At 46.0% G+C, this 17,619-nt stretch overlaps 3 long non-coding RNA genes across 5 annotated transcripts; 2 read left to right on the forward strand and 1 right to left on the reverse strand.

Moving 5' to 3' along the window:
- Window positions 1-6,761: 6,761 nt before the first annotated feature.
- LOC148111904 (uncharacterized) lies at window positions 6,762-11,998 on the forward strand. 3 transcript variants are annotated; one of them, XR_015729907.1, is made up of 3 exons: window positions 6,762-6,974; window positions 11,594-11,640; window positions 11,809-11,998. It is a non-coding gene; the product is annotated as an uncharacterized LOC148111904 (long non-coding RNA). The 3 variants fall into 3 exon arrangements; XR_015729908.1 differs by lacking the exon at window positions 6,762-6,974 and adding an exon at window positions 7,471-7,761 and having other exon boundaries at window positions 11,809-11,889; XR_015729909.1 differs by lacking the exon at window positions 6,762-6,974 and adding an exon at window positions 7,471-7,761 and having other exon boundaries at window positions 11,806-11,858.
- LOC148111905 (uncharacterized) lies at window positions 10,590-17,313 on the reverse strand. The gene is made up of 3 exons (XR_015729906.1): window positions 17,142-17,313; window positions 15,433-15,607; window positions 10,590-10,740 (listed from the first exon to the last, which is right to left on the reverse strand). It is a non-coding gene; the product is annotated as an uncharacterized LOC148111905 (long non-coding RNA).
- Window positions 12,174-15,209, forward strand: LOC148111906 (uncharacterized). Its single transcript, XR_015729905.1, has 3 exons — window positions 12,174-12,300; window positions 14,880-14,972; window positions 15,080-15,209. It is a non-coding gene; the product is annotated as an uncharacterized LOC148111906 (long non-coding RNA).
- Window positions 17,314-17,619: the final 306 nt, after the last annotated feature.

Consider the following 17,619-nt stretch of genomic DNA (forward strand, 5'->3'; position numbering starts at 1 on the left):
AAACCGAGGCCACGTGATCCTGCACGGCAGCCTCCCCTCCTCAATTCGCTCACCCAATGGCCCCAACCGCCGCTGGCACCAAGGAGGAGCCGCGGGGTCTCTGGTCAGCCAGGAGCTCCCCAAGGGACCGGAGGCAGGGAAGGTCTGGAAGGGGAGTGTAAGGTCCCAAAATACACTTGAGTCACCAGAATGCCAAAGAGAGAGACTCGAGACGAGGCTTGCAAAAAAACAGATTTTATTTATGGCCAAAAACAAAATACTGGGTGGAACTATATCCAGAACATACAGATACAATGCATGCGAGGAGATAGCCACACCTTGGGGAAGGTATGGCATCCTTTTATGCCCTCAGAGACGTCAGTTTAGTACCCAACTCTGGCCTCCCAATCCAGGCCCGTGCATTCCTTGTTGCCCTGCAAGGGGGAATAGAAACTTCCCAATCTTGAGCATTTCCTCGTTTACTCAATTGGCCACTTAGGCCCCCTGGCCCTGGAAAGTAGGAGTCTATCCAGATCAAACATAAATTAGGACTGAGATAGTACCATGCTCTTAGGTGGCACAAGAATAAAAAACAGGGAGAAGATTGAGATGGGTTCAGGTCAAATGGCAGGGACATGTTTGACAAATACCAGATACGTTACAGGCCTAATAACAGAATATGTTTGTTACAGGAGATACAAATATAAAGGCATAATATATGTGATACAAATACAAAGGCATATGTGTATTACAAGAACCTAATAGTTACAGAATCTAGTATACCAGTATATCATATCCTAGCATTATTTATTATATCCTTATTATTGTTTCCCTTCAGGAGGAACCGGGCCCACCTCAGCCCGGAGAAAAGGAACATTCCGCTCCCCCCCCCCCCGGTCCTTTATTCTCCCTGGCAAGGCAGGCGGAGCCCCCCCTCCTTCTCCAGAGGTTGCTGTCTACAGTTGGGGAGAGGAGAAGGAGCGGGACTCCCACAACTTCCCCAGACGCAGGAGATCGGGGCGGGCGGGGGGGGGTCCGAGAGCCCCTGGGCATCTTTAGCCCAAGAAAGGGGCAGAAGGGGGTCGGTCGGGGCCCTTTGGCTGCCCTTCCACCGACTCCTCAGCGGGCAGCTGCCAGGCAGAAGGACCGCCGCCCTTGGAGTGCCGGGTCGGAAAAAGAGGGGGGGACCGATTTATGGGGGGGGATAAGGGAAGCCTTTGAGATAAGGGGAAGGGGAGAGAGGTCAAGTCTGCAGCGGCATTTAAAAGCACCGCCGAGGCAGGCAAAAATAAAAGGGGGGCTTTGACACCTCCTCCCCCCCCGCCCCATTCCGAGAGATGCGGCTGCTCCTCTCCTCCCCGAAGTGCCAGCAGCCAAGCGCGCAGCCGGCGCTGTTTCTCCCCGGCCCGTCGCGTCGCAACCTGGAAGGGAGAGAAACCCCCCAGGCTCCCCGGAGCCCCGCGGGGGCCGTCCAGCTCCTCCCGAGAACGGCCAGGCCGCCTGGAGCTTCTTTCCTCGGCTTAAGCCCGTCCGCTTCTCCCCCGCAGCTCCCGGGACAGCCCTGCCCGCCTCCCGCAGCCTCTGGGAGACGGAGCCCCTGCTCGGCCCGGGAGGGAAGCGCCGCAGAGCCTCGATCCGCGCAACCCAGACGAGAGGAAGCCCCTCCAGGCGCTCTGGCTCCGACCAGCCCCGAGGAGGGCATCCGCAGGCAAGGCAGTGGGAGGGGGGAGGCTCGGGTAGCCCGCCTGCCGGGGGTGGCACTGCCTGACCTGGGCGTGGCGCGAGGGAGCGGGGCAGGACGGGCTTGAGTGACAGCTGTCTGTCTGGGCGAGGCCGGGCAGCTGCAGAAGGAGCCTTTTGTGTTGGGGGGGGAATCAAAGCGCCAATCACTCCTCGAGGGGGCTGGGAGTTCTAATCCTACCTTAGGCAGGGAAGCCGGCTGGGTGAGTTGGGGGCCACTGTCCAGGAGGCTCCGAGTTCTAGTTCTGTCGTAGACATGATTGCAGGTCAGGTGGCTTTATCACCAGGGGTTGGTGAGTTCTAGTCCCATCTTCAGCAGGGAAGCTGGCTGGGTTTCTTTGGGCCGCTCCCCAGGAGACTCAGAGTTCCAGTCCTGACTCAGTACCTATTGATTGATTGAACTTTGGAAAAAAAATCTTTTCTCAGATGAATTTGGGATACCAGAATTGGGGATTCCTAGAGTGTGAGATGGCTGTGTGGTGTGATGGAGGAAAGTGAAATTAGGGGAAAAGACCAGTTCCATTTTGGGAAAAGCCATAAGTCTCTGCCTTCTGGTTGTGGGAGAATCAGAGGGATCTGTGTGGTCACTGTGAAACTTAGACTGACCTTGGTCTGAGCCATCAGAATCTCAGCAATCTCTGTGTTTGGAAAGCAGAATACCTTCCGTGGATTCAGATGCCTGGTAACCTAGATGCTCCCACCCTTATTTGCCCCGTTCTTGGTCCTGGATAAATATGCAGTATTGAACCTTCTTGCCAAAGTCCAGACCATTTGGTTAAATGATACGGCTGCCTTTAGGCAGGATCCCTTCAACCTCCTCCAGAGAAAGTCCCCTTTTGCTGGAAATCTTGTCCAGCCCTTCACAGACAAGACAAGCTCAGAAGAGCAGCAGAGAAATGCTTTAGGTACAAATTGTAGAGTGGGAAATTAAAGGATCTAAATATCATTGGATGTTGCTATTTTAATTCTCTGGATGACAAAAGAAAAAAAAATAGAGTGGGAAGTTCTTAGAGGTAGACAACTAAGTAAAAACAACTCCAAAGTGAAATCCCAGAAGGCATTTGCAGTCAACACTTTCTGCAAAGAGGGTTTTATCAGGAAATCAGCACATGAAGATTTGCTTCCCAGCTGAGAGAAAGTCAAACATGGCATTTCAGCTCATTCTGGCATTCCAGTGGTTCTCGTGGAGGTTAACATGCAACATGCTTGAGGTTGGTTCCCACAGCTTCCCTCTTATCTCTTTTCCTACTCTCTTTCTCTCTCCCACATATAGACACTTTTAGCCCTCTGTCAGTAGAAACAATGGCTCAAATGATTTTTCTATACAATGTCAGGTTCATTGGCCTTCTCAGAGTTCTCTTCAGTAAGATTTATTGAGATGAAAGGGAAGGGAACTGCAAGAAACATATACATATATTTTTTCTTTAATTCCTGCATAGTACCTAAGTGGAAATAAAATCTTTTTTCAAATAAAAGAAACTTTAACAACACTTGAAATATCACAATGGTGTTATATCTCATGTTTTTACATTTGTTCTGCCTGTGAGCTGCTCCTTTGTGTTGAGGTCTGGCCTCAGAAGGATAATGTAGCACTTGGGGATGAAGATGCAGCCCAGCAGACCAGCACTGGAGGCCAGGATGGAGAAGACCTCCACAGCCACCATGGATTTCCCTTTGGTGCTCAGGTAGGTGGGCACAAAAGTCACCCAGACACTGCAGAAGACCAGCATGCTGAAGGTGATCAGCTTGGCTTCGTTGAAGGCCCCAGGCAGGTTCCTGGCCAGGAAAGCCACCGTGAAGCAGATGGCAGCCAGGAAGCCCATGTAGCTGAGGGTGACGTAGAACATGACAACGGCCCCTTCGTTGCATTGCAGGATGATCTCTCCAGGCTGGGAGTGGAGGTCAGAGTCAGGGAAGGGGGCAGAAACTCCCAGCCAGATGGAGCAGATGATAATTTGGATAGCGGAACAAGAGAGGATGATGGAGTTGGTGAAGACTCTCCTTCCAGGTCACATCCAGTTCCTTGTAGGGACAACAGATTTGGCTCTGAATCATTCTCTTCAACTCCCTGATAAAAATAAAGAAAAGCCCATTAAAATGCAAGAATGAAGAGCCTTGATAGTGCAGGGGTTTAGTGCACCCTGTTATTAACACAGCTGCCTGCAATTTCTGCTGGTTCGAATCTCTCCAAGGCTCAAGGTTGACTCAGCCTTCCATCCTTTCTAAGGTAGGTGAAATGAGGACCCAGTTTGTGGGGGCAATAAGCTGACTTTGTATAAAATATACAAAAGTATGAAGGCTATTGCTTAACGCATTGTAAGCCGCCCTGAGTCTCCGGAGAAGGGCGGCACATAAATCAAATTAAAAAAAAAAAAAAAGAATGAGAGATCCGTCTATGTAAATGGTGCATTTTTGGCATTGGCTTCCTACACAGGGGATGGGGTTGGACTAGATGACCATGAAGGTGCCTTTCAAAGCTTACATTCTATGATTCTCTGAATGCCTGCAATACAGGTAGTCCTTGACTTATGACCATTCATTTAGCAACGGTTAAAAGTTATGACAAAGCTGAGAAACGCAACTTAGAAGGCAGATCCTCACAGTGTCCCTGTTTAGGCCTGGAGACTAAACCATAGGAAGAAAGGCTGCAGGTTTTGGGTCTGGCTAGTCTGAAGAAAAGAAGAATTAGGGGTGACGTGATAGCAATATTTCAATATCTGGGAGGCTGCCACAAAGAAGACGGGGTCAAATTATTCTCCAGAGCTCCAGAGGGCAGGAGAAGAAACAACGGATGGAAACTGAACAAAGAGAGAAGCAGCCTGGAATTAAGGAGAAATTTCCTAACAGGGAGGACAATTGACCCGTGGAACTGCCTGCCTCCAGAAGTTGTGGCTGCTTTATCCCTGAAGGTTTTTAAGAAGAAACTAGACAGCCACTTGTCTGAGATCATTTAGGTTCTCCTGCTTGAGCAGGGGGCTGGACTAGAAGACCTCCAAGGTCCCTTCCAGCTCTATTCTATTCTATTCTATTCTATTCTATTCTATTCTATTCTATTCTATTCTGCATTTTCTATTCTATTCTATTCTATTCTATTCTATTCTATTCTATTCTATTCTATTCTAGTCCATATTTTCTATTCTATTCTATTCTGCATTTTCTATTCTATTCTATTCTATTCTATTCTACTTTACTCTACTTACTCTACTCGACTGTACGTTACTCTATTCTATTCTATTCTATTCTATTCTATTCTATTCTATTCTATTCTATTCTATTCTATTCTACTCTATTCTGGAGGCGGAGGCCTCAGACACAGCCGGTCCCCCATTTTCTGGGCTGCTCTCTCATCAGCCCCCAGGAAGATCAAGACCATTAACACAGGACGACCCCTGAGAATTTCAGGAGTTGGTACATTCTAACGGCTCTCTGACTACCCAGAATCCCCCTGTCCAAGTGGTTCAGACCGAAGCAGCAGCAAAAACCCTCAGCTAATAAAAAAGTAAACACCGTTGCCATGACTACATCTCCAGGCATCCACCTTGAGATTATCAAAGAGAATAGAATTAGAATTAGAATTAGAATAGAATAGAAAATGCGGAATAGAATAGAATAGAATAGAATAGAATAGAAAAGAATAGAATAGAATAGAATAGAATAGAATAGAATAGAATAGAATAGAATAGAATAGAATAGAATAGAAAATATGGAATAGAATAGAATAGAATAGAATAGAATAGAATAGAAAATGCAGAATAGAATAGAATAGAATAGAATAGAATAGAATAGAATAGAATAGAATAGAATAGAAAATATGGAATAGAATAGAATAGAATAGAATAGAATAGAATAGAATAGAATAGAAAATGCAGAATAGAATAGAATAGAATAGAATAGAATAGAATAGAATAGAATAGAAAATGCAGAATAGAATAGAATAGAAAATATGGACTAGAATAGAATAGAATAGAATAGAAAATATGGACTAGAATAGAATAGAACAGAACAGAATAGAATAGAATAACAGAGTTGGAAGGAATAGAATGGAATAGAATAGGAATAATAGAAAAGTAAATACAGAATACAATAGGACAGGATAACTTTATTGTCACTTTAAATGTACACTAATCAGCAACATTAAAATGGAATTTCGTTGCATAGAGCTCTCAAAGGGCTGCCACCTCCAATATACACTACATAATCATGACTAAATAAATAAATAAATAAATAAAATTATGTATATATATCCACATACACACCTATATCATATGACACAGAGAAACATCACAGTCTTGTTCGGATGTGTACATGTTCCTGGTGAGAAAAAGGCATCCTGAGTTTGCCAGGCGGAGGGCATCGGGAGTAAAACCCCTACAGAATCGGGGAGTCCTGCTGGAAATCCTTGGAAACCCCCTCCCAGAGGAGAGCCGGAGTGGGTGGGTGGGGTCTCCAACAATGCTTCGATATCGATATCTAATTTATATTGTAAGCCGCCCTGAGTCTCCGGAGAAGGGCAGCACATAAATCGAACAAATAAATATACAACCTCTTTGGCCACTTTGGTCATTAAGTGAATCCGGCTCCTCCCGTTGACTTGGATTGTCAGAGTCTGGCTGGGAAAGCTGGCTGGGAAACCTCTGGACCACAAAGACTTTGGAATCCGATCTTTCCCTAAATGATGGACCGGACCGGATCTCTCCTTCCCAGCTGCCCCGCCTGCCTCCAATGTCCCACCTCACCAAATAAATCTCCAAGGAAATTAAGTGAAGCGAGTCCGTTTTATGAGAGGAGTGGGCTAGAGGATCCAGGAGGGAAAGGGGGGAAGGAGGGGAGCGGGTGGACTGAGAGGGAGATGAATGATCCACTTGATCCCTTTAACCTTGGAGAGAGAGATTGAAAGGCCCTCTCTTCGGTCATAATATTACAATATTAGCACTTAGCGGAACATTCTGTGGGCTCCGTTCTCCTGGGAGCCTTGGGGGGCCTCCCCTCCATCTTTCACCCCCCCATTTCCTCTTTTCCTTCCAGACCTCTCGGGGTCTCTGTTAGCGCGTGTGAGGCTCCCTATGGAAAGGTCCACCGTTGCTGGAGGGGGCAGCCTGGCATCTGCCCACCGCTGGATCAGAGATGATGACATCACAGCACGTGTCATAAGACCTTGGCCGGCTGTCCTGCCTCATTCTCAACTGCTACCACTGCAGGGATGGCTGGAAACTTCTTTTATCGTTTCCAGAAAAAGGTCCAGCGGAGAAATAAAGGTAGGATACAATCAGTGGTGGGATTCAGAAAATTTAACAAATGGTTCTGTGCCCTAATGACCATTTTAAGTATAAAAAACGTTTCTTAAGTCTTATTTTGGGGGAATGTCTTACTTTAGAGCAGGTGGGGGGTGGGGCCTGTGGATAATGAGAAGGAAGGAAGGAAGGAAGGAGGAAGAAAGGAAGGAAAGAAGGAAGGAAGGAAGGGAGGGAGGGAGGAAGGGAGGGAGGAAGGAAGGAAGGAAGGAGGAAGGAAGGAAGGAAGGAAAGAAGGAAGGAAGGAAGGAAGGAAGGAAGGAAGGAAGGAAGGAAGGAAAGAAGGAAGAAGAAAGGAAGGAAAGAAGGAAGGAAGGAAGGAAGGAAAGAAAGAAAGAAAGAAAGAAAGAAAGAAAGAAAGAAAGAAAGAAAGAAAGAAAGAGGGAGGGAGGGAGGGAGATTCCGACAGAATCGGGGTTGAAATCAGAAGAGGCTGACCAGGGGTGGGTTCTAAATTTTTTTACTACCGGTTCCCTGGGCGTGGCTTATTTTGTGGGTGTGGCTTGATGGTCATGTGACAATTCTTTAGGATTTAGCAGAGGCTTTTAACTGGTAGACCAGTAGCCCAGCCCAGACCCCCTTGGGATCAACCTGCAGCCCCCCCTGCCTCCTCAGGTGGTGGAGCGGGTGGGGGGGGAGCTTTTCAAGAAGTCACAAGGAGGGCTGAGAGCTAAGATTTGGTCCAGAACCAACCCCAACAGGAAGGTCTCTTATTTGCTCCTTGTACTCCTTGGCTTTGCATTTTTAACAGGTAATAAATTAAATTTCTGATGATGCAAAAGTAGCTCATAACTCACCTTTCTAGACAGCTCTTCTCATGTCTAAAAGCAAGATACTCTTCCCCATCTTTTCTCTGGAGGACCATTTAATCCACAGCCTTTTAATTCCAGAAGTCCAAGTTTAAAGAATGGACTTCTGGAATTAAAGCTCCATTTTTTAGCTAAAACTTAATTCACACCTGTTAGTTTTGCTTGAGCAGTGTGAACAATTGACAGTGGGATCCTCCAAAGCAGGGGTGGGTTCTAATTTTTTTTACTACCGGTTCTGTGGGCGTGGCTTATTTTGTGGGTGTGGCTTGGAGGTCATGTGACCGGGTGGGCGTGGCTAGCTGGTCATGTGACTGGGTGGCCATGGCTATGTGTATAGGGACTACTCAGAGGGCTGAAGAAAGTCATTTCTGACAGGTCCTCGCACTTTTGACTGGTCCTCACACTTATGACCATCCTCACATTTATGCCCGTGCAGCATTCTTAACAACCATGTCACTCATTTCACAACTGCTTCTCTTCACTATGGTGACAAGATAGGGCAAAAACGTAAAATGTGAGAACAGTCATAAGTTCGAGGATTGGTCAAAAGTGCGAGGACCAGTCAAAAATAACTTTTTCAGCCCTCTGAGTAGTCCATATGCACAAAAGGACTATCCAGAGGGCTGAAAAAAGTGATTTCTGACAGGTCCTCGCACTTTTGACCAGTCTCCGCACTTATGACCAGTCATCATTTATGCCCATTGTAGCATTCTTAACAACCGTGTCACTCATTTCACAACTGTTTCTCTTCTCCATGGTGACAAGATAGGGCAAAAACGTAAAATGTGAGGACAGTTGTAAGTTCTAGGACTGGTCAAAAGTGCGAGGACCAGTCAAAAATAACTTTTTCAGCCCTCTGAGTAGTCCATATGCACAAAAGGATACAGCAATAGAGAGGGATGAAGGAAGGAGACGAGAGATGGAAGAAGGAAGGAGAGAGAGGGAAGGAAGAGAAGGGAGGAAGGAAGGGAAGGGAAATTAGAGTAGGAGTGAGGGTAAGAGAGGGAGGAAGAGAGGAGGAGAAGGAGAAAGGAAGAGGATGTAGAGAGGAGAAGAAGAGGGGGGGGAGAGAAAGTAAGAAGGAAAGACAAGAGAGAGGTGGTAGATTTGAGGAGAAAGATTGCTGTACAATAAAAAAGATGAAAGGGAAGAAAGCCAACCCCAAACAAATATAAAGATATTAAAATAAAGAATGAATTGTTAAACTTTAAAGAATAAACAAGAACAAATATGAATAAATAGCAATTATTAGAAACACACATACAAACATACAATGTATTTTCTTTGAACAGAGTATTTGGCCGGTTCACAAATTTAAACAGTGTTTAGTCATTTCAATTAAATTTACAATTTCTATATTTCCTTTTTTGCCATATTTATTCCTTATCTATTTTTTTAAAAAACCAATATTACCCTTCATCCTCCTATCTAATCTTAATCAAATTCAATTTTCCCCTTCTATTCTATATTATACCCCTTCCCATTGTCATCTATTTTTATATCCATCCTCACATTGGTTAATTATGTAATATTACAGTTGTTTAATACAAATTCAACATTTTAATATAAATCAATTACTTATATAACTATCTTTTTTGTATATTAATCAATATGAACATGAATATTCCAATTATTTCCATGCAATCCAATTTCTTACAAATCAATTAATTATACTTACCAATAATAATAAACCAAATAATTTCCCCCATATATTCCTCCAACCACAACTTAACAATTTCTGCTTTCAACACAATATACAATTAATAGTATCTCAATTATTACAATTCCCTAGTTAAATAGAGCTTTTTTTCTTTTGTGTTTTAAAATCTTGAACTCTCTTCTTTTTCCCTAAATTTCCCATTGTTTGCACCTACTTTTTTTGGTGAGGAAAAAGAAAAGAACTCTGCCTCTGCCTAATTTTCCAACGTTGCAGCAAACAGCAAAGCCGACAGCCTGCTTTACTTTCACTTTCGTTTTCAGCTTAATTTGCACAAGGAGAAAAAAAAATCTGCTCCAGCAATTTAGCTCTTTGCAGCAACAGAGCCCTCTGCAAAACAGCTGAGAGCAAATCAGCTGAGAGTTGGGAGGCCGATCTAATCAATGGGCTAATTAGCCTATGCTGAAGATGAAAGGAGTTGTTTTTTCTTGCTGTTTGCTTGCAAGGATAACTGCACTGGCCAAAGGGTGGGGGCTAACCTCCTTGCCTCTTACCGCCCCCCTAAGGCATCCCACCGCCCCCCCAGGGAGCAGTATGCCCACTTTGGGAACCACTGGTCTACTCATTTGTTTTAACACTGATCAGCTGTAGGGCGGCCTTTTGAAGCCCCACAGCAAGAGTTTAAACAGTTTTTTCCCTTCTAGCCGATCAGCTGGGACTCAGGAGGCAGCAATAGATTGGGGATGGGGCCAAATAAAAGTAAGAATAATGTGGGGGGGGGGCAGAGGAGGGGCGGGGGGGCACAGTCGGTTCCATGAGTCATATCGTCACCACTACCAGCTCAGCGGAACTGGGCCCAACCGGAAGGAACCCACCACTGCTACAGATCCTCTCCACCTCTTCCTGGATTAGCGGAGGGCTTCCTGTCGCTTCCCATCAGATTGGGGGTTTCTGTGACCCCCAAGTCATCCCTGGCTGTGGGGTGCACCTCCCCTCTTCTCATCCAGCGCCACCCGATCCCCAAACTCTTCCTCCGGAAGAAATCTTCCTCTGTGAAAGGAGGAGCGTCCGTCTTGGCCAGATGCTTCCAGCCCCAGAAGAGGAAGGGGGGGTCTGAATTGGGGGGAGGAAGCGTTGATCTCGGACATTGGAGGTGGGAAGGGCCAGAACCAGCAGCAGCACCAATGGGAATTCTTCCTGCTTGAGCGTCATCGGTCTCCGGGCAGAGTCCTTGGGGGCTTCACCTGAAGGAGGAGAGCCAGTTCTGCAGAGAGAGAGAAGCGGAGAAAGTGGGAGGGGGATCTTGGCCTGAAGAACCGAGCGGAACTCTCTCCTGCATTGGGTGAAGTCAAGGGAAACTCTGCCCGGAGACCGATGACGCTAAAGGAGGGAGAATTCCCATTGGTCCCCCTGTTCTTTCTGGACCCTCCCAATTCCGAAGTTGGAGGCAGCCCCATTCTGGGCCAGGCAGCCTTTCTGCAGTCCCTTCGCTTTGCGGGGAGAGGGAACCGGTGGGAAATTCCACTGCCTGAGCCAAAAGGGTCTACGGCAGGGGTGAAATGCTCCCGGTTTGGACCGGATCGCCCGATCTGGTAGTGATGGAGGCGGGTGGTTCAGAGAACTGGTAGCAAAAATCCCTGCCCCCCCCCCACATGCCCAACTGAACCATGCGATCCTCAGAGGCTTTTTTTCTTTTAAATGCCTCTGACGATCCAAGCTGAGTTGCCTGATCCTCAGAGGCATTTAAAAGAAAAAAAGCCTCTGACGATCAGGTAACTCAGCTGGGATCGTCAGAGCCTTTTGAAAGGATTTTTTACAACCACTTCGCCGAAGAGGTTGTAGAAAAAATGGTTTTAAAAGTTTTTTAAAAATCGCCACGCCCACCCAATCACATTACCCCACCACCACCAAGCCACGCCCACAGAACCGGTAGTAACAAATTTTAGATTTCACCCCTGGTCTACGGGATCTTGAGAAGATCGTTTTCTCAGGGGTTGGGGGGGACCCTCAGGAGGGGAAGGGCCAGGCGGGGCCAGGCGAGGGAGGCCAGGAGGCGGGGCCAGGTCGAGGCAATGTCAATAAGTTTGTGTTTTTAAAGCAGGCTATTTGTTTTCCAGTGGTTCCAGAGGAGCAGCCCGTCCTGTGGAAACGGGGACCGACGGAGGTATGTCATATTTATTTCTTTAATTGTTTCTCAACACTTACCCAATGGGACCCAAACCCTGGAAGTCAAAATGGCTCTTTTGGGTGAGGGGGCCTGGATTAACCGGGCTTGAGGGTTTTTCCTGGGCTCAGGCCCAACGTCCTCATGGCCTCCATTGCTTTTCAGCAGACGAATTCACGGGCCGGCAACCTGCCCCCTATCAAGGAAGGTCCTCCCCCTCAGCCGTTCTTTACCACCCGCCCCCCCAAGGTAAGCAGTCTAAATCTTCTGGGGCAGGGGTGGGTTCTAATTTTTTTTACTCCCGGTTCTGTGGGTGTGGCTTATTTTGTGGGTGTGGCTTGGTGGGGGGTTAATGTGACTGGGTGGGCGTGGCCACCTTTTTTTTTTAACTTTTAAAAGCATTTTTTCTACAACCTTAAGAGGTTGCAGAAAAAAAATGCTTTGAAAAGCCTCTGACGATCAGGCAACTCAGCTGGGATCGCCAGAGGCTTTTAAAGGCATTTTTTCCCCTACAACCTCTTCGGCTGAAGAGCTTGTAGGAAAACTGCTTTTCAAAGCCTCTGACGATATATATATTTCACGGCTGTTATTTTAACTTTTCCAGGCTCCTGCAACATCTGGGGGGCGACCGCTGAGGAATCCGAGGGAGAAGAGTGGCACGTAAGTCTACATTTTACCTAAAGAATATAAAATATAACATTTATTTTTTAAAGGAATCCTTTGTTGAAACACCTTTGGATTTTATGAGAGCATCTAGTCTTTTGGCCTTAGAGCCGATCTTGCCATGGAAATCTTTGCCCACTCTTCCTTCAAAAGGGCTCCAAAATTGGAACATTGGGCGCTATCTAACAAAATGAAATTCAAGGGTGAAAAAAGTGAGGTTCTACATTTAGCCAAGAAAAACAAAATGTACAGGGACAGTATATGGGGCACTTCGCTCAACAGGAGTAACTCTCAGAGGGATCTTGGAGTCCTAGTGGACAACCGTTTAAACAGGAGCCAGGCGTGTGCAGCAGCTGCCAAAAAAGCCAACCCAATTCCAGGCTGCATCAATCAAGACCACGTGAAGTGTTGATGCCACTTTTTAAGGCCTTGGTAAGGCCACACTTGGAATATTGCATCCAGTTTTGGTCTCCACGATGTAAAAAGGATGTGGAGACTCTAAAAAGAGTGCAGAGAAGAGCAACGAAGACGATGAGGGGACTGGAGGCTAAAACATAGGAAGAACGGTTGCAGGAACTGGGGATGTCTAGTTGAATGAAAAGAAGGACCAGGGGAGACATGACAGCAGTGTTCTCAGGGGCCGCCACAAACAAGAGGGAGCGAATCTATTCTCCAAAGCTCCCGAGGGCAGGACAAGAAGCAATGGGTGGAAACTCTTCAAGGAGAGAAGCAACTTAGAACTAAGGAGAAATTTCCTGACAGTGAGAACAATCAATCAGTGGAACAACTTGTCTCCAGAAGTTGTGGCTGCTCCAACACCGGAAGTTTTTAAGAAGATGTTGGATAACCATTTCTCTGAAGTGGTGGAGGGTTTCCTGCCTGGACAGGGGGGTGGACCAGAAGGCCTCCAAGGTCCCTTCCAACTCTGTTGTTGCTGTTGTTATAATTATAATTATATGAAATTGTCAGATTTGGGAGGGGGTCTTCTGCTGTGCCCAGCTCTCTTCCGGTCCCCTTCTAAATCTCTGGATTAGATTCCGAGCCCGGATCATTCATTTGATCTTCTTGTAGGGAAGCCACTGTTGTGTGGTGTGTTTTGGGGCAATCTCTGTAGGGTGGAAGGCATGCAAACGCCAGTCTGTTCGAGTGAGTAGTTGTTTTATAATCTAACATTTTTCCTTTCAGCCCTTTGTTCTTTGCAATTAACCTGTTTGTGCATTTCTACAACGTCCTGGGCTTTTCCTAATCTTTGTTTTTCTTTACTCTGCCTGTTTGGTGGTTTCTGTATCTTTGCCTGGGTTCTGGTGTGTTGTAAACGTTCCTTTTCTTCACCTGTCTGAGGTTTGGATGACCTCGGTTTCCCTCCTTTGTATGGTCGCTTTAGAGCCTTTTTCCTATTCTAATGTGCTTAGAGTTCTTAGTTGTTTGTTTGTATTTGGTTGCAGTTTGTTATCGATTTGGTTTCTAGTCCCAATAGGGGTTCTTCAGATAATAAGACCTCAGAGCATTTCCCTTCCTACAATGCAATGAAGGGACTTGTGGGGCAATTCCGATGGTGGCTGAGGGCTAATCCTACCTTTGCTCAGAATATCCTGTCTTGAATGGATGACCAAATCTGTATTTGTAAAAGTTGGCCCCTTAGTTTCTACTGAAATAAAGAGGTACTCGCATTCTTTCCAAGCAGCCTTTGAGCTCAAAACTCAAAACCCCTTTAAAACCCTTGTTCCAAACGGCCAAGGTCTGGGAAAAATCCATCCACGGACCCAATGGGTCTGTGCCAGGAAGGGAGGCTTACCCGGGCCAGGTCCGTTGGTCAGGTGAGTTTGAAGTCCCATCTTGGGGAGCCAAACTGATGGAAGAAATATCCCTCTGGTTCAGTTCCAAGCATGGAAACATGGAGGCTGATTGGAAAGATGGTTTATTGATGGACAGGAGGACATGGGTTTGAAGTCCTGGGCAGCTGAGCACATGGAGTGGAGAGTCAGGGGTATTGATACCTTCTCTTGGGCCTTGAACTTGAGCTTGCTGTTCCTGTGCAAGAACATGTATTCTATTGGCTGTTGTCAGACTCCCATGGAGCCATGTGCAAATCCGCAGAGTTTGTCTGAGATACGTTTGGTTGAAGCTTGGGCTGATGCAATGGCTTTAGGAGATTTTGCAATGCAGTGAGCTCTGCGGTTAGATAATCCTATTATGTCCTGGAGGGCCATGTCTTAATCCCAAAACCCTGGAGATGAAGGTCTTTTGTCTTGTAGATAGGATGGCCCAGTCTCTCTTCATGGGCACCAAGTATCTGCTGGGGGCAGGGCTTTCTATTTCTCTTTTAGGGGAAATATAATACTCTGCCTTTTTAATATTTCATTCTTCTGGGCGGGAGTGGCTTCCCACAATAGTTATAGCATTGTTTCCTGTAAGGAGAGATTTCTGATTGTTGCAGTAGAAATGGCAACACCGAATTTATGCACACACACAAACATAAAGGTATTTTAAAAATATTTTTCAATTGAAGAAAACGTTTGATGATTCTAGTAAAAATAATCAAGGGACTAATTTCTCTCCGGTTCTCGTATTTACAGCAAAACTCTGAAGGAGGAGCTCCCGCACAAATCTCCCCAGCGTCAGACCACCAATGCAGAACTCTGCAGGCAGCTGGAGGAGAGCCACAGGAGGTGAGAAAGGGCCAGGAATTTTTAGGGAGTCTTAATTCTAAGCAGGTTGGATGGTTGGGGTGAAAACCTGAGGGGGCTAATTTTGCTCCTGTCTTCGTCTCTTACAGAATCGAAACTTTGGAACAACAGTTGCAGTTGGAGAAAGACGAGTATAAGAGCCTCCTCTGCAGAGTTCTGCAGCACGCTGGGGAGAAAAGGGAGCTCCTCACGGAGATTAAAACCCTCCAAGAACAGCTGGAGAGGTGAGAAATATCTTGCTTCCATCCATCCATCCATCCATCCATCCATCCATCCATCCATCCATCCATCTATCTATCTATCTATCTATCTATCTATCTATCTATCTATCTATCATCAATCATGAGAGGCCTAATTTCTGCTTTTCATAATTTGCAGGAATTCAAAAATGTTTGAAGAAATGATAATAGAAAGAGTCCAACTGAAAGAAGAAGTAAAAGACCTTAAAATGAAGAACTGGAAGTTGAGCGAGGAGAAGGCGACCATCCTGCGGAATTTCAGGGAGAGGCTGAGGAGGTGAGAAGCAGGTAGACAGCAGCCCTGACTGAGGGAGGGAGAGGACCAGGATTCCCTGAAGCAGCTTGGTTGAAGCAGGATTCCAGGGTGAAGAACCTGCCCTATAAGGGATGGAGGGAGAGAGGACAATTAGAACGGGGAGGCCACATTTGACCACTTATGACAAAATCTCCCTTTCTCCTTCTTCCAGAGGCAGAGACTGAAGAGGCTGGAAGATCAGGAAGATCCTCCCCCTCCCCCTCCCCCCTTCCTTTCCCTCCTCCCCTCCTCCCTCCTTCCCATCCCCCTCCCCTTCCCCATTCTCCACCCCCTCCCCCCTCCCTCTCCTCCCCCTCCCTTTCCCATATATCCCTCTTCCCCTCCTCCTGCCCCTTTTCTCTCTCCCCATCCCCCTCCTCCTCCTCCCCCCCTCCCCCTCCTCCCCTTCCCCTCCTTCCCCTCCCTCACCATCCTCTGAAAACATCCAGCCCTCCCTGAAAAGAGCAGGACAAGGGAATACCATCGTCTCCTCGCTCAACTTCCCTAGATTGTGATTGATTTTGATTGTGATTGATTTTATTTTTATTTTAGTTATTATCAGTTATTGTTATATTACAGTTATATTTTACAGTTATTATGAGTTGTTGTTATATTACAGGTATATTTTATAGTTATTATCATTAATACAAATGATTATTGTTATCATCATCATTATTGTCATTGTCGTTATTTCAACAGTCGTGGATATGACCAGGCTTGACAAGTGTGCAGTAGGAGGCCCCGAACCCTGGGACGGCTGTCGTGGTAGGAGAGGTCTGTCCTGACCCTTCCCTGTCCCCACGGTAGATCCCCTCATGTGGACATCTGGATGGAGATGTCCATCCTGTCAGCCGCATCCAGAGGAGCCAAAGGGAGAGGTCCTTCCTCCCACAACCGTCCCTGGGAACAGGGGCTCCTCCAGTAGAGACCACGTCCAGCAGGGCCTCTGAAGGGCCAAGTGGATTCTCTTAGTTGTCAGGGAGGTTGTGGCCAAGTGTGAGATTGTGCAGGCGCTGGAATCCTTACCCACCAATTGAATGGCAAAAATACACCATAGTATATTAAAGTCACTGATAGAGAAGCTCCTTTACGAAATTCTTATATCATCATGAATAGAAAGAATAAAAATCCTCTTTTTTTCCCCAATTTAATCTTCTTTGTCTCCACAAGTTGACTGAGTCTCAAGCCAACATTGATCCAAAACCAGAGGCACATGATAGTTACCCATCACCTTGACATTTTAATGAGAGCGGAGAAGGTGGGAGGGAGATAGTTCTCCACCAGAGTTAAGAGTCACAAACAAACCATTATTTGTAGAAGGACTAACATTTATCTGGCCACGAAAGGGGATTCAGAATAATTCAATCACTAAAACAGAACGATCATAAAAGGAAGAGGATTCTTTTAATGTAAGAAACATTTACCGAGTCTTTAAAAAAAACGACTTTGTTTCTATAAGGATCAGGAATTGGGTATCCACGAGAGCTTATAAAAATAGGGAGCTGGTCTTTGCAGAGGCCACTACAACCGTTTCAATCGCTACTTTAAACGACAGTTAGCATTCAAGTGATGAAGTCAAGTTTGGATGGAGAGAGGGAAATCATCTGGAGTTCTTACGGTTTCTGTTCCCTCCCATCTTTGGATCTCAGCGACTTCCACAAAATAAGATGAAAAGAGAGAAGCTTTGGAAATCCAGGCCATTCAGGAAATTAGACAGGTCCTATAATACAGGAGTAAGTGAAAGAAAAAGGAAAGAAGGAAAGTGTTAGGAATGCAAAGAGAGGAAAGGAAACTCCAGCACAGGGAATGACTTAAGAAGGAAAGTGACAAGGAGGAGCCTGGCTGGAAGTCCTTGCTGTATGCGAACTTCTTTTTCACCTGAGGATTATCCCCCTTGGTTTACTAAATAAATCAGTCTTTTACAACAAAGGCTGTTAATTAATTGCATTAACAGCTGCCAAGAATTCAAAGAATAATAACTGAAAGCTTACTATGACTGGCAGAATGCCCAGAAGCAATTTGCAGGAAGCTGATAAGATAAGCAAGACAAGACAGGAGGGTATGTGAATGAAGTTGTTCCCTGGAAATTGCTTCA

Source organism: Pantherophis guttatus, chromosome 15 (assembly GCF_059756535.1).
Source record: "Pantherophis guttatus breed Tessera chromosome 15, ASM5975653v1, whole genome shotgun sequence".
In the NCBI taxonomy this organism is placed as follows: Eukaryota; Metazoa; Chordata; class Lepidosauria; order Squamata; family Colubridae; genus Pantherophis; species Pantherophis guttatus.